Raw genomic sequence first — 13,532 nt, forward strand, 5'->3', positions numbered from 1 at the left:
ACCATGACATACTGCAGGGATGTCTCTCAGTACTGAGGAATACAAAGAGTCAAAGCAAAGGGCAGATGTTACTGATATTTACAACTGCCTGAGCAGAGGATACAGAGAAGATGGAGCCTTTCTGATATTCTGAGCACTTCTCAGAGATGCATAGTGATGAGAGGCAGAGGACATAAACGAGCAGCAGGGAAGTTCTCATTAAAGGCTGTTGTAGTTTAAATGTGGCTGACTGCCAGCCACCCAGCTGCTCCCTCACTTTCCCTGTTCAATGGAATAGGGAAGAAAACTATGTGAAAAAACCACGTGTGGAGAAAAAGACAGGAAGATTGCTTACCAATTACTGTCAAACGCAAAGCCGCTGAGTTGGGGAAGGTTTAGTTTATTGCCCATGAAAACAGATTTGGATGGTGAGAAACAGACAAAAAAAATGGCTTTCCCCCCTTCTCTTTTCTGAGTCTCAACTTCACTCCCTTGTTCCCAGTCTCCTTTCTTCTGACCAGCAGCACAGAGGGATGGGGAATGGGAGGTTACAGTCAGTTGATATAATTTCCTCTTTGCTTCAGCTTCCTTCTGACACTTCTCCCTTCTCCAGTGTGGCTCTTTCCACACACACAATGCTTCAGGATAAACCTAGTTTAGCATGGGTCATCTATGAGCCATGTTTCTTTCAAGAAGTGTCCACCTGGCCTCAATTGGGTCCTCCAGAAGCTGCAGTCTGGATTATCTGTTCTGGCACGGACCTCTCCATGGGCTGCAGGACGATTCCTGCTCCACTGTGGTCCCCTCTCTGTGCTACAGGAACATACCTGCAATGTGTTTCCTTTCAGTGCTGCATCCAGACCAGCTTTATCTGTGGCTGAACAGACTCAGAATTGCTGTTTACAAGAAGGGGAAGGTTACAGAGTATTAAACATTAGTGAGCAGCCATGGAACTGCTCGTGTCTGATAGTACTTGGCTTTCCTAGTGGTGCAGAGAGATATTTCAGATAGAAGGGTGGGAGTTAGTCTGGGTTAAGTTTGGTATATATGAAAAGGCAAGAAGCAAAACCTATTTACACAGTTTAATATATTATTGTGGTTCGTAAAAGATTTTTGGGAAATGGAACAAGGATTGAAGCACGTAGAAATGGAAAATTTTTCATTCTGTATTTGAGAATCATGCCAGGTAATTAAGATAGTAATTTGTGGAAGAAATGAAGAATGTAGTCTGCTCTGGAATGTGAGGAGTATGGGAATTTTATTTTTATTATAAGTAACAACAGATGATTTATGTCCTAATGAGAAAATCAGGTGTAACTGAATTGTAACAATTTACATGCCAGTAGACAAAGCTGAGAAGGGGAGATACCTGCTGCACAGCAGAGATATCTAAAATAGCAATGTACTAATATTTTAGTAAATTTAATGTAGATCTTTAAATACTGATGGATCCCATTTGAAAACTGACAAATAAAACTTAGTCATGGAATTGTGTGAGAAAGCAATACCTGCAGTGGGTTCTGGGATCACCGAGACTGGGGAGAAGGAACAGAGGACTGGGCAGAAGAAGGGGAAATGTGGTATCCAGGAGCTTATAGAAGGAGCAGTTAAGTAGATGGAGAAAAGAGCTATTAACTCATTAATGAGCAGGAAGGGAGAAATGGAGGGGCATGTCACCATAGCTGAGGACAGATCAGGAGAGAATTTCAGTCAACTTAAGGAAAAACAACCACAAATCAACTTGTTGGAAGAAAAGAGACAGTACTCTGTCTTGAAGAAGGAGAAGAAGAGGATCTGGGGAACTACTGTCTCATCAGCCTCACCTTGATCCCCTGGAAGATAGGAGCAAACTGTGTTAAGGAGGGGAAGGTAATTAAGGTTTTTCAGTAAAAGGGCCTTGCGCTCCTTTTGGAAAAGAAGTTGAGCAGAAGGCAGCAGGGAAAGCCAACAGCATTCCTTAGGAAGGCCATTGCCAGTCAGTCCCCTCAGCTCAGCACTGATGAGACCACACCACAGAATGACAGTAGTTGAGGCTGGCAGGTTCTGCTGGAGATCACCCTCTCCACCTCACCTGGCTCAAGCAAAATGAGAAAGAAGAGGTTGCTCAGGACTGTATCCAGTAAGGTGCTGAAAATCTCCCAAGACTGGAGACTCCACAATGTCCCTCGGCAACCTTCCCCAGTACTCAAACACCTATGCAGTAAAATTGCTTGCTGAGGTTTAGCTCTGCCCTGTCTCAGGTTGTGCCCACTTACCTCCACTGAGAAGAGTCAGGCTCCCTCTTCTTCACACCCAAAGGGGATGTTTAAATTCTGCTCCATTGCTTATGTCAGCAACTGCAGTGCTTGCCTTCCATCCAACTGGGGCTGGATTTGTAGAGTGAAAGATTAACTTTTGCCAGCAGCTCAAGTGTATAGTGTATAATTTATCTTAATACTGACATAAATGTCTTTAAAAGCACAATAAATGAGATGAGTCATAAGAAAATGGCGTCAACCCCATACACTCTGTGGGTGTAGCATCGTGTCTGGGATCTTTTAATGATGCTACTGTATAAAAAAAAGAACTCCATCTCTTTCTGTACTATGGCATTAACTGCAAGAATCATGGTTAAAGTAAACCAGGAGTACTTTATCTGACAAAGGTCTTGGTTTTGTGTACCACCAAGAAATCCATATTTTTGTAGGGTCAGGGGAAATACAGATGTAATACTTGAATTCCTGCAGCTTCATGGAATTGAATGTGATTTTCTTGGGGTTCATTTGAGTCCATAAACAGCTTATTGAAACACCCTGTTTCCCAGAGACTTTGGGGCTAGAGAGTGATGCTGGTGGGACATGAGAAGCTGCAGCTGTGTGAACACTTTCGGAGCTCTTCATTGCACAGAGCCAAAGGGAAAACTACAGGAAAAGCCAAACTGAGCAAACAGGGTGCTGGGGGAACAGCTTTGGACAGACAACAGCACTTTCACATTGAAGATTTACAGGAAGAATTGTGAGTGTGCACAGTGTAGTAGGGCTGGTCACTATTTAGTGGCCCCGGTGATGCTCTTCTAAGACGTGTTGGTGGTTTTAGCTTTTGTCATTAAGAACCTTTCCTGTCTTACGATATCTCTGTGTGTGCACGCTAAAGGTCTTCAGAAATTAAATTTTCTCTTTTTACCTCTAGAGAGCGATCTCGAGCTACTTTTAAAAAGCTGCCGGGTAAAACTCAACACTAAGCCTTTGCTGAACGATTGGGTCCGAAGTGAAGTGTCTGTTCTTTAAATCATTTCAAATCCTGGCCTTATAATATATATAAAAAAAAATAAATTACTGTAGTCGATAATTATTGTACTTTGCTTCCCCATACTTCTTAGAGATGTGCTCATCCTGACAACTCAAACACAATTCTGGTGGACTCAGAATCACTGCCTAAATATTTGTGCATCTAATTTTAGATACACTATGGATTTTAATATTTTGATGGATTCTTTGACTAATCTGTTTGCTATTTCCATTTATTTTACCAAATATTAAATTAAGAGATTATTAGGAATAATGTTTTTTCCACCAGAGCAAAGGTCTTCAACTTTCAACCTTCTTTACCATCTCCTTCTGCAATATACAACCCTCTCTCACATTCACGGCAATACTGGGGAAAGATAGAGGGATCCTGCTGCTTAATGAGTCCATTGTCACAAGCCATTTATCTTTTTTTCTCTTTTTTAAATAGCCTTTTTTTTTTTTTTTTTTTTTTTTTTTTAATGTGTGAAAATATCCTTGAGCTATCAAATTTTCCTTCTGTGACAAACTGAAAATCTAAGTTAAATATTCTAAATATTATGCTAACTTCTAATAGAGCCTGGCAGAGGCTTGCCTTTTACTTCCAGACTCTTCAGGAGAAAGTAATGGTTTCTGGGGACAGAGGGGAGGTGGACATCAGCACATGATTACTTCATTCCTGCATACATCTGGTTCATCATTCTCTGCCTTGCATCAGTAGCAGCACCATCCAAGGCAGATCTGCCAACTGATCCAGATGAAACCCACATGGTTTCCCATGTATCTGCTTCAGCCAACAGAAAATAGAAAAGCTGTTCACAGCTTAACTTCACCTGTAAGCACGACAGAGAAAGCACCTCTAAGAACAAATGTTCATACATGGAAAAATCTCACTCAGTAAGGGCCTGCTCCATGCACCAGAGAAGCTGAGGGCTGTGGCTTAGCCCTGTTTGTTCCCCAGTCTTTTTCTACAAAGTCGTATTTATCACCTTGGTTGCATCACTCTGTCACAGGTCATTGCATGTTTCTTACTGAATCTCTTGGTTCTTTGTCCTTCTGCTACTCTGACTTTCCTGTCTTTGCCTTGCTCTGTCTTCTAACCTTCCACTGCTCCCTTCCTGTTTTCCTCACGGATTTATAAGCTGCCACCCTACCAAGACTGCAGTTTTGAATGGTTTCATGTTGCTAAGTGATAGTCTTCATATTTTCTCAGCAGCCTGGGTTTTTTTAGAAGTAATTCAGCATTTGCAGTCCCTGCTTGGCTACCCTAAATTCAGATGCATTGTTGTGTTCATCTCTCACAGATAAACTGTAACTAAACTGTTCCTTGGATCTCCACAGACCATAGCTGTGAATAAATAACCTGTGCACTGAAGTGATGTCAGGGATAGTGAGGCAGTGCCCTCCAGCAGTGATTTGGTCTGTAGCACAGCTCCTTCTGAAAACAGTGCCTAAGTAAATCCAAAATTCAGGGAATGTTCCTGGTGTGAATGAGCAGACTGTACCTGCGTTAGGTGACATTTGAAGAAGGCTGATTTGTCACTAATATAACTAATTTCTGTTTCCTTGCTGACTCAGGGTAACCTCATGACTACAGCTGAGATACATTTTCTGTAACCAATGTGGGATGATAACTCTTGTTCTCTGACCTCTCCTCTTTACTCTTCTCATTCTCTTTCCTCAAGGCAGATAATGAAACACTCATTTTACCTGAAATTAGGCTTCTCCCATTCTCTGATTTGCAATGACATTAGCAATAACAGAGTTTTAGCCAGGCTGCAGTTACAGAAGGCTGTATGGCTGGCCAACATGCAGTACTTGTAACATCCTGTGTAAAAATAGTCCTCAAAGCCTATACAGCTGTAACTAACAGTTTGCTTGTGCATTAATTCCTCCTCCCTTTCCTGGATCATTTCTCACAGACAAATGCCAATTGCACACACTGATACCAGTATTCAACCTTGCACAAACCTCTGGCTCTTCTTTTCCTGAAGGATGGGAAAGGAAAAATGTTTCTTTACCAGGGACAGAATTGACTTTACCAACCTCCTCTCACAGCCCTATTGATTTATTTTGAGCAGGCCTCCTCATGTTTTTACATGAAGGTCTTCACTGCCAGAGTTCAACAGTTTCATTTCCCTTCTTCCCTCACCTTGACGTCTGGGTCAGATCAGACAAATCTCTTACATTCCTCTTCACACACTAGGCTAGCATCAAAGATGATCAGAAGGGAGACCATAATCAATATCTTAAGCTCTTGATGCCCTCTTGAGGGAAGAGATCTAATGTGGTGAGTTAATCTCACAAACCAAGAGAGATGACCCAAAGTGGAAGACAGCCAACCAAACGCTTGATTTATGGCAGGACAATTTCTCCCCAGGCAGCTCTCTGATGGTTTTCTACTTAGGTAATACAATGCTTCCCTTTTAAAACCAAGTAGCAGCAGACAATAGGGACAGTTCTTAGGAGAAAGTGATTTTCAAAGTTGTCATGCTTTTAAATAACATTTATGGTGTATCCAATCATGATTAGAAATTTATTTTGAAAGACTGGAGAGTGCATGTGCTTAAGCCCAACAGGAGTCATGTGTGGCAAACCTCCCAGAATTGCAGCAAGGAACTTCTGCAGCTGGCTCAAAACTGGTTGCTGAGCTGGTGCTTGTTTGCTGGTAAAACCTGGTCTTAAAACAGATACATAGACCAATGCTTCAGTAAGCCATAGTTACACTTATATTATAGCAGTCCCATCCTCTTTGTTTTAAAATGAACATAAAATTTGTCCCTTTTTTGGTTCTCCTGTGTTAGTATGAGTTTTCAGCCATTCAAGATTAGCTATACCCTTCTGAAATGACTTCTATTCATGTTGGTATCCGGTGGGATTTGCCAGGTTAAAATACCAAAAAGTAGATAGGAAAAAAAACTAAAAGGAAAGCTATAGAGTTTTAAAATAACAGATTTTTGTTCAGTGTATTGCTTCTCTGCTTTGTGCTTTAGAAAAAAAACATTATCACAGTAATCAGCACTTATTAAAATAAGCAGCACTTTTAAAAATGTCTTGCATGGAAATCTGGTAACTAAGTGGAAATTTTGGTGCCATGTTTAAAAAAAGCAGAAATTTCAGCTATTCATTCAACCACACCACAGCAAGAAAGCTGTAAATCATGGTTTTCAAAGTCAGGACAATTCAACACTCCATTAAAGTTAGTTATATTGAAATAACTTTTCATAACCTAACAAATATCTAATGATGAAGTGCTGAAAATAAGGACAATAATACTGAATTATTCTTGTTATCACTTGCATTCAGATCATTTTTCAAAATGTGATAACTAGTCAAGAAGAAATCAGCTTGTTGAAAGGAATTCAGCTGGGACTGAGACAAAACCTTCTGGATGATGAAAAGCTGCTGTACAGTCTTTGTTGTTGTTGTTAGTTGTAATTACAAGCAGTTGTTTAAAGAGGAAATAAAGTAAGGTATGGAGTCAGAATAGAAATACCTATTTTTCACCTGCAAACAATTTCTAGGGAAAGGTAAATCCACAAAATTTTAAAGAATAAGTATTTTTTATGTGGAACTGAAGGCCTGACAAGTTACTGAAGAAGACAAAGAAAAACTTTCTGACTGTTAAAAACTGGTGTGAACTTAAGTAGGTGCAAAGGAAAGTGATTAAGTGATATACAGAGATTGTCTAATGAAGAATTTCACAAAATGTTGGAAGAGCTACATATTCATCAACTGTTGCAGTTAAGTACACATGGCCTGGATTATAGGGCAGCTGAGTGGAGCTTCTTCCAGTGGGTTTTTCTTTAGGTTTGGGCCTTCAAAGTGAGCCAGAGCCTGGGGTCCCTGCAGGGAGAGAGGCAGCTCCAGCTCTGCAGTGGCTGTGGAGGGTGATGCTCCCTCAGCTCCATGAGCCAGCATCTCCTTGAGAGCACTGGGGCTCCTTCACTCTGTCTTCCTCTTGACAGACCTTTTTGGTTTTATACAGCACGTCCTGGTTTGTATACCAGCACAGCATCCTGTACAATATCTGTGCATTTACTTTGGCAGCAACCCGAGGGCTGGAATATTCCCTTTTCACAGGTCTGAGAAATGAGGCACAGAGCTAAGCCTCCAAATTTCCAGACACGTTCAGCTTTGTAAATCCATCCAATCTCAGTTTAATTTAAGACCACTTATTCAAATGTTATCTACTCACACTTAGACACAATGTATGGCAGAGCAGAGAATCACCTAATTCATAATTTAATAGAATTCTTCAAATGAGTAAGAGTGGATTTAATTATTTAATATCATCAATGGGTAAAAATCAATTATAGTGCTTCTACAAGAGTGAGATAGAATATTACCACTGGAGAAAATCTCGCTGTTATAAAAGAGATTATCTTCATTTTCCTCTCTTGAATTGGCTGACTTCCTACTGCAGTTTGTTTGACTGAGGTGCTAAAAGCAGTAGCAAATTTAAACAGGGGCAAATGAATCTGTTTTAAGTTAAGCAGCCCTTGAGCTCTCATCATGTACAGACTGGCACATCACCACGAGTGGACATCAGTGCTACCTCACATTAACTCACAGATGAGTCAACTCTTTGAGATACCAATGGATGGACCTGCTCTTTAGCAGAGGCAAAAAACCCTGGCTGAAGAAGAAAACCTCCATCACAGAAAAAGGCCTCAGTCATTCAGTGGAGAGGGAAGATGCAGCCCTTGCAAGGTGGCATTTCTGCTCCATCCCTATGCAGGAGACTCTTGCTCCTGGCAAACTGAGCTGACCCAGCCAGGCACAGCCACCAGCCCTGCTCTGCTTCCGAGGGGAAAACATGGAGCTGTGCTGTCATCGTGCAGAGGAGTGAAGGAAGAAATAAATAATCTGCTGAGATGGGAAATAATGGAGATATACTTTGAAGCTGATGTAAATCCTGTTCAGTGATGTGCTGGTGAGTCACTGGGGTGGGTGGAAGTGATTTTGCATAATAGCAGTATCAGCTGCTTGCTCCCCTTGCACTGACACACAGCAGCAAACACAGGCACTGTGCAGCAGCCAGTGAGTCAGATGCTGCACACCAGCCTGAAAGGGATGAAACCTCAAAATATTTATAGCTGCATTTCACGTCTCACTGTAAAAAGGCATTGGGTGTGGGCACTGGTGTTGTACTGATATTTGTTTCCCCCGGGACTGAACACCTCTTCTGAGGAGTCAAAATTTTGGTGGAGTGTTAGGAAGAAGCTGCACTGGACTCCATAGTGTTTAGACAGAATAAAAAAGGACACGAACAGGAGGAGAGGTTCTTGCAGAATTAATTGTACCAAGGTAAGTTTTAAATTAATTAAAAAAAAAAAAATCAGCAGAAGCACTAGAGCTCAAAGGAAGACTCATACATGAAGAAATGGTTGTGTTGAAACTTAGAAATATTCAAAAGTGGTTATTGAATGGTGGAAGGATCATGTTTGTAATTTTAAAACATTTTAATTATTAAATGACAAAACGTGATTTAAAAATATAAAGTGATTGCTCCTAATTGAAATCTTACCTAAACACTGATAACACAAACTTAATCAGACCTTTCTACTTCCCCTTTCCTCATTTTCCATCCTCTTGGCACTGTAGGGAATGGAAATAAAGCCTGACGAGAGAGAAAACATTGAATTCTGTCACTTTTATAGTTGACTGAATGGACCCTATATGAATAGAATTAGCAATTCCTCATTTTACAGGTCCTTCCTACTGCATTACACAGCTAACAGAGTGTCTGCCTGCTTTCTTTTCAATTGCATTTAGATTTTCCTGCACTGTTGCTTTAGGCTGTTATAACATCTAAACTACAACAAAAAAGATGAATTACCTATAAGCAGTTAAATGTAGCAGTACCTGCTCAATCTTGTAATTCCCACAGAGAGGAGAATGCATCTGAAGGAAGAAGTCAAAGCTGTTTTAATTAAGATTTAGGTATTAGGGCCATAAAATTTCAGACCCACTCTGCCAGGAGCATCTTCAGTGATAAAAGTTTACCCAGTATGATACTTAGTTACAAGAAATACTGATTTCATAACTACATTTTATGATTAATTAGGGACAAAGTGTAGTTTTGGAACAGAGTACAAGGTAAACAGGTTTTGATGTGGAGGAGCTCTGCAGAGAGTTGGGTAAATGAGGATAAATCCATCACCACATGGTGCTACTACTCCGTTTGTGGTCTGAGGTTTCCAGCAACGTGGTGGTTGGTGCCAATGTCAGCTTCTACAAGGCAATTTGCACTCTTTTAGTTGATTTGTACCCTTCCAGTGATAAACTCAATAGCTCTTTCCTCTGGGGAGTGTCACCTGCAAATTTCCTGTGTGAACAATTTTGAGCCTCTCTCTGTATTATCCTTGCTGCACTTACACTTAATATCCTTGCTGGATATTACACTTGATTTGCTCTACTCAGGGTCCTTACCCAATTTAAACACTCTCAAAGAAAGCCTGGTGCACAGCTGAGATTTTTTTTACTGTAAAATAATTTTATTTCACTATCTGCCAGTTTATTTGGCCAGGTCTGTGACACCAAAAGGAACTGGAGGAAGACTTTCTACCTTCTTTAAGAAGGAAGAGATCTCAGTTTGGCTGTCGTGGCCTAGCAGGACTTTGTAGGAAGTGTTTCCAGGTGTGGTTATTTTGCCCTTTCTACACTCCAGTGAAGTAAATGGCTATTGACAACAACCAGCAGCTCTCAATGATATAAAGCAAGACAGACAAATCTTCTTTTAATACCTCCTCCATTTTTTGATCCCTTCACAGGCAAGTATTTGATAAGATATTTTCTTCAGCTGTAGCTAATACTGAACACATTTAGGCATGTTTAGGAAGCTGTGAATACTAAACTGAAAACTTTCTTGGTTTGAATGGTGGTATGGCATAAATTAATGTTATTGGTTCCTTGTTGAAGAAAATTAATAATTAAAGAAGAGCACTGTGGATATCATACGGTATACACTTGAATTTTTTTAAAGATAAATATTTGAGCAATCCAGGCAAGAAAATTATATTTTTCAAGTACTCACAACAGTAAAGATGAATGTTTTACCATATACTTGGAGCAAATGTCAGGAGAAAAGCTGACTCAAATATACTATGTGAAAGCTCTGCAGGCAATCTTGCTTCCAGGCATATGGCAAGCTTGGACTGATGATGTTAAGTGGACATAGCACAGCTCATTAATTATATTTATCCTCAGGTACACAAAATTTCTGACTAGAAAAAATAAGTACAATAATAAATACAAACTTCTCTCTCACCCCCTATGATACTGCTGAACACATCAGTCCAGAGGCAAATGAACAAACCAACTTCCTGTCTGCTTTCTGGTGTGAAGAGAAAATGTTTGTGAGAAAGTTGGGAGCTTAAAACCAGATTTCAGTGGTGTACTTGCTAAACACCATCTAACAGAACAAGAGGAGATACCATCCAAAAGCTTCTGCACTTAACAAACACTTAACAAACACAAAAGCTAACATACAGCTAGTAATGGTCATTGGGGTGCAAAAGTATCCATGTGACCCATTAATTTGGAGAGCATAATCAATAATTGGCCCCACCAAAATTCCATATAGATTTTATGAGGACGAGTGTATTTTAATTATTTTCAACCCATTTTAGAAAAACTATAAATGTGAAATCCCCCAGAGTCCCTTCCCTTGCTCATCCTCTGCCTATCCTATCTCCTTACTTCCTCCTCCCATTTTTGAAGTTGGATATTTTGAAACCAGCATACACAGAGCAAAGGTTACTGACAGTGTGAGGAGGAAGAGCATGGATGCATAGGGTGCCTTGGGCAGCACAAAACCAGAACAGTTGGAATACAGTCCAGGCTCTGCTAACAGGGTCTCTGGGAGACCATCCTTTTGCTAATGATTGATGGAGAGTTCACATTTTACTGCCTGATTCTTCTCCTGGCATGAGGGTGACATGCCAAATGTTATTCAACATGACAAATAAAATGGGACCTCCAAAAATTGCATTCTTAATCTTGTTCCTGCTAGGCCACCTCAGATGCTGAAGTAAAGGAAGAAAAAGAAATTGCAAGATTTCAGTTCTTCCCTCACACATTGCCATCACCCTCATCCTGCTCTACACCAGTACCTTGCCACCTGACTTCATCAGGCAGATTGGTTCCCATCTGGTTACACCATCAGAGGAGATGGACTCAGGCCAAGGATTCATCTGTTTCTGAGTCTTTTATGTGTTTTTGAGGATGGATTTCCTTTTCTATCCACTTTCTTCCCTGATATGATTCTCAGTTCAAAATAAATATTATTGAGTTAATATTCCTGTATAGTTGTCTTGCTGTATTAAATCTGCCACCATCAAGTTTCTCATCATCCAGCCTGCATTTCATTGCCATAGGTTGTGGTAATTTGTAGTCAGAGCACAGGCCCAGTCACACAACTGCTGCCTACCTTGAAATTTGTTTATTAGCTCAGGATGGAATCAGAGGGGTCAGACACTTGGACACGGTGCCCCACACACTTGCCAGTGAGAAGTAATTTTCTCAATCAGAATGGATTTTGATAAAAGGGTACCTGTGATTGATTTCATTTGACTCTTTTAACAAAAAATATGAAACTGTATATCTCTTAGCCTCTTAAATTAATTCAAAAGACATTTAAGAATAACAATTCTTTTATATGTGGAAAGAAAATGCAGTTTTGAAACTCCTACTAGGAATCAATGAAAATAAAATTAAACCATTCAATTACTAGAGCTAACAAAAGTATTTTGTTTGTGTTAGTCTTACAAAAGTTTTTACTTTCAGGTATTTTTAAATTTCTCTTGAACCTTGTCAAACCTTAATATTTGAGGCTGAAAATTATCAGGTCTTACTATTGTCCAACTGATTTAATAAACTGATCAAAAATGACACCAGCTGCTTAAATATGAAAGCGGTCATCGTTATATTATTGCTTTTCTGCACTTATTTGCTCTATGTTCCACCAAAAGTGGAAATTTGAAATGTGACACAAAGTACAACTGGGAAGCAGCCTCCTCTGAAGGGCTCAGGGAAAATGAAGGTGGTTTGATACAATCCTTAAGGACCTGCTTTACAGTTGCTGCCTTGTTCCTCTTTAGTGGTGCTAGTAATAACAGAAAAGAAAGTGAAGGTTTTTTGTTGTTCTCTTGACAGTGGCTTTTCAAGGGTTTGCAAACTGTGCTAGGAGAAAAAATATGTTGGAAGATGAAGTTCCTGCAAGTACAGCTAGGACTGAAATCAAAGTGATGTGAAAGTACATGTACAAGGAGATAGCATTCTGTCAGAGCCCTTCCAACTTGTTAAGTTCAAATGAAAGAGAATAAAAAGACTCCCCTGAGGTTCTGTTCCAGTGTGTATGTTCTTTAGTGCTCTCAGTCTAGAAAGTTGCTTCACACAATTACAGTTTGAGACATTGACTGTTGAGTCATTGACTGGTTTTCATTTGAAGACTCAAGCATGCCTGGCAGTTTTTCCTGGGCTGTGCCCACCTGAGGCACACACAGTTTCTGGGAAGTGGGATGCATGCTAGACCTCTTTGGTGGCTTCAGAGACCACTGTATTCCACAGCCTTGAGGACTATCTGCTAGTGGGGTAGTCTGATTGAAATAAAATCTTAACACCTTTTTTATAAAAATATTCTATCTTATTAATCCATACAAAAAACCCCCAAAAAACAAAAAACACAAACCAAACCAACAAACAAACAAAAAAACCCACAAAAAACTCCACAGTGATGAAAAAGTAGCTGCTGCCTCTCAGATTTCTGCCACGCTGATCCCAGGGACCTTGGTAGCACAAGTACATGGGTTATAAATGCCAGCAGTAATTCCATGTTTTCAAGGATCTCAGCAGAAGGAAAGTAAGGACCTTGTCAGTCAGTATTTGGCTGAGAATCTGCTTAGAAAGATCTCAATACTGATCTGCTTTGGGGAGAATAATGGGTGATTCAGCAACCCTGGCAGTATGATCCAACCTGAATTAATTTGGAACCAGAAGGTGATTGGGTTGCAAAGCTAAGGCCTGATGGATTTTCCTAATGATCTTCTACCAGCCTTTACAAACATGAGCCTTTAGCTCCAGAGAGTTTATTCTTCTACTTGTAACTCTAAAAACATAGGGCAGTGGAGTTTCTCCAGGATTCCCTGGATGTATCCCTTTTAACCTACAGCTGGGCTGTGTAATGGCATGCAGTGCAGTACACATTTTCTGTATCACTCTGTAATTTCTCAGGGGAAGAGCTCTATCTGCTGTTCTACTACAAAGTGATTACAGAAGAGAAACATT

This window comes from Heliangelus exortis, chromosome 2, assembly GCF_036169615.1.
Source record: "Heliangelus exortis chromosome 2, bHelExo1.hap1, whole genome shotgun sequence".
Lineage (NCBI taxonomy): Eukaryota > Metazoa > Chordata > Aves > Apodiformes > Trochilidae > Heliangelus > Heliangelus exortis.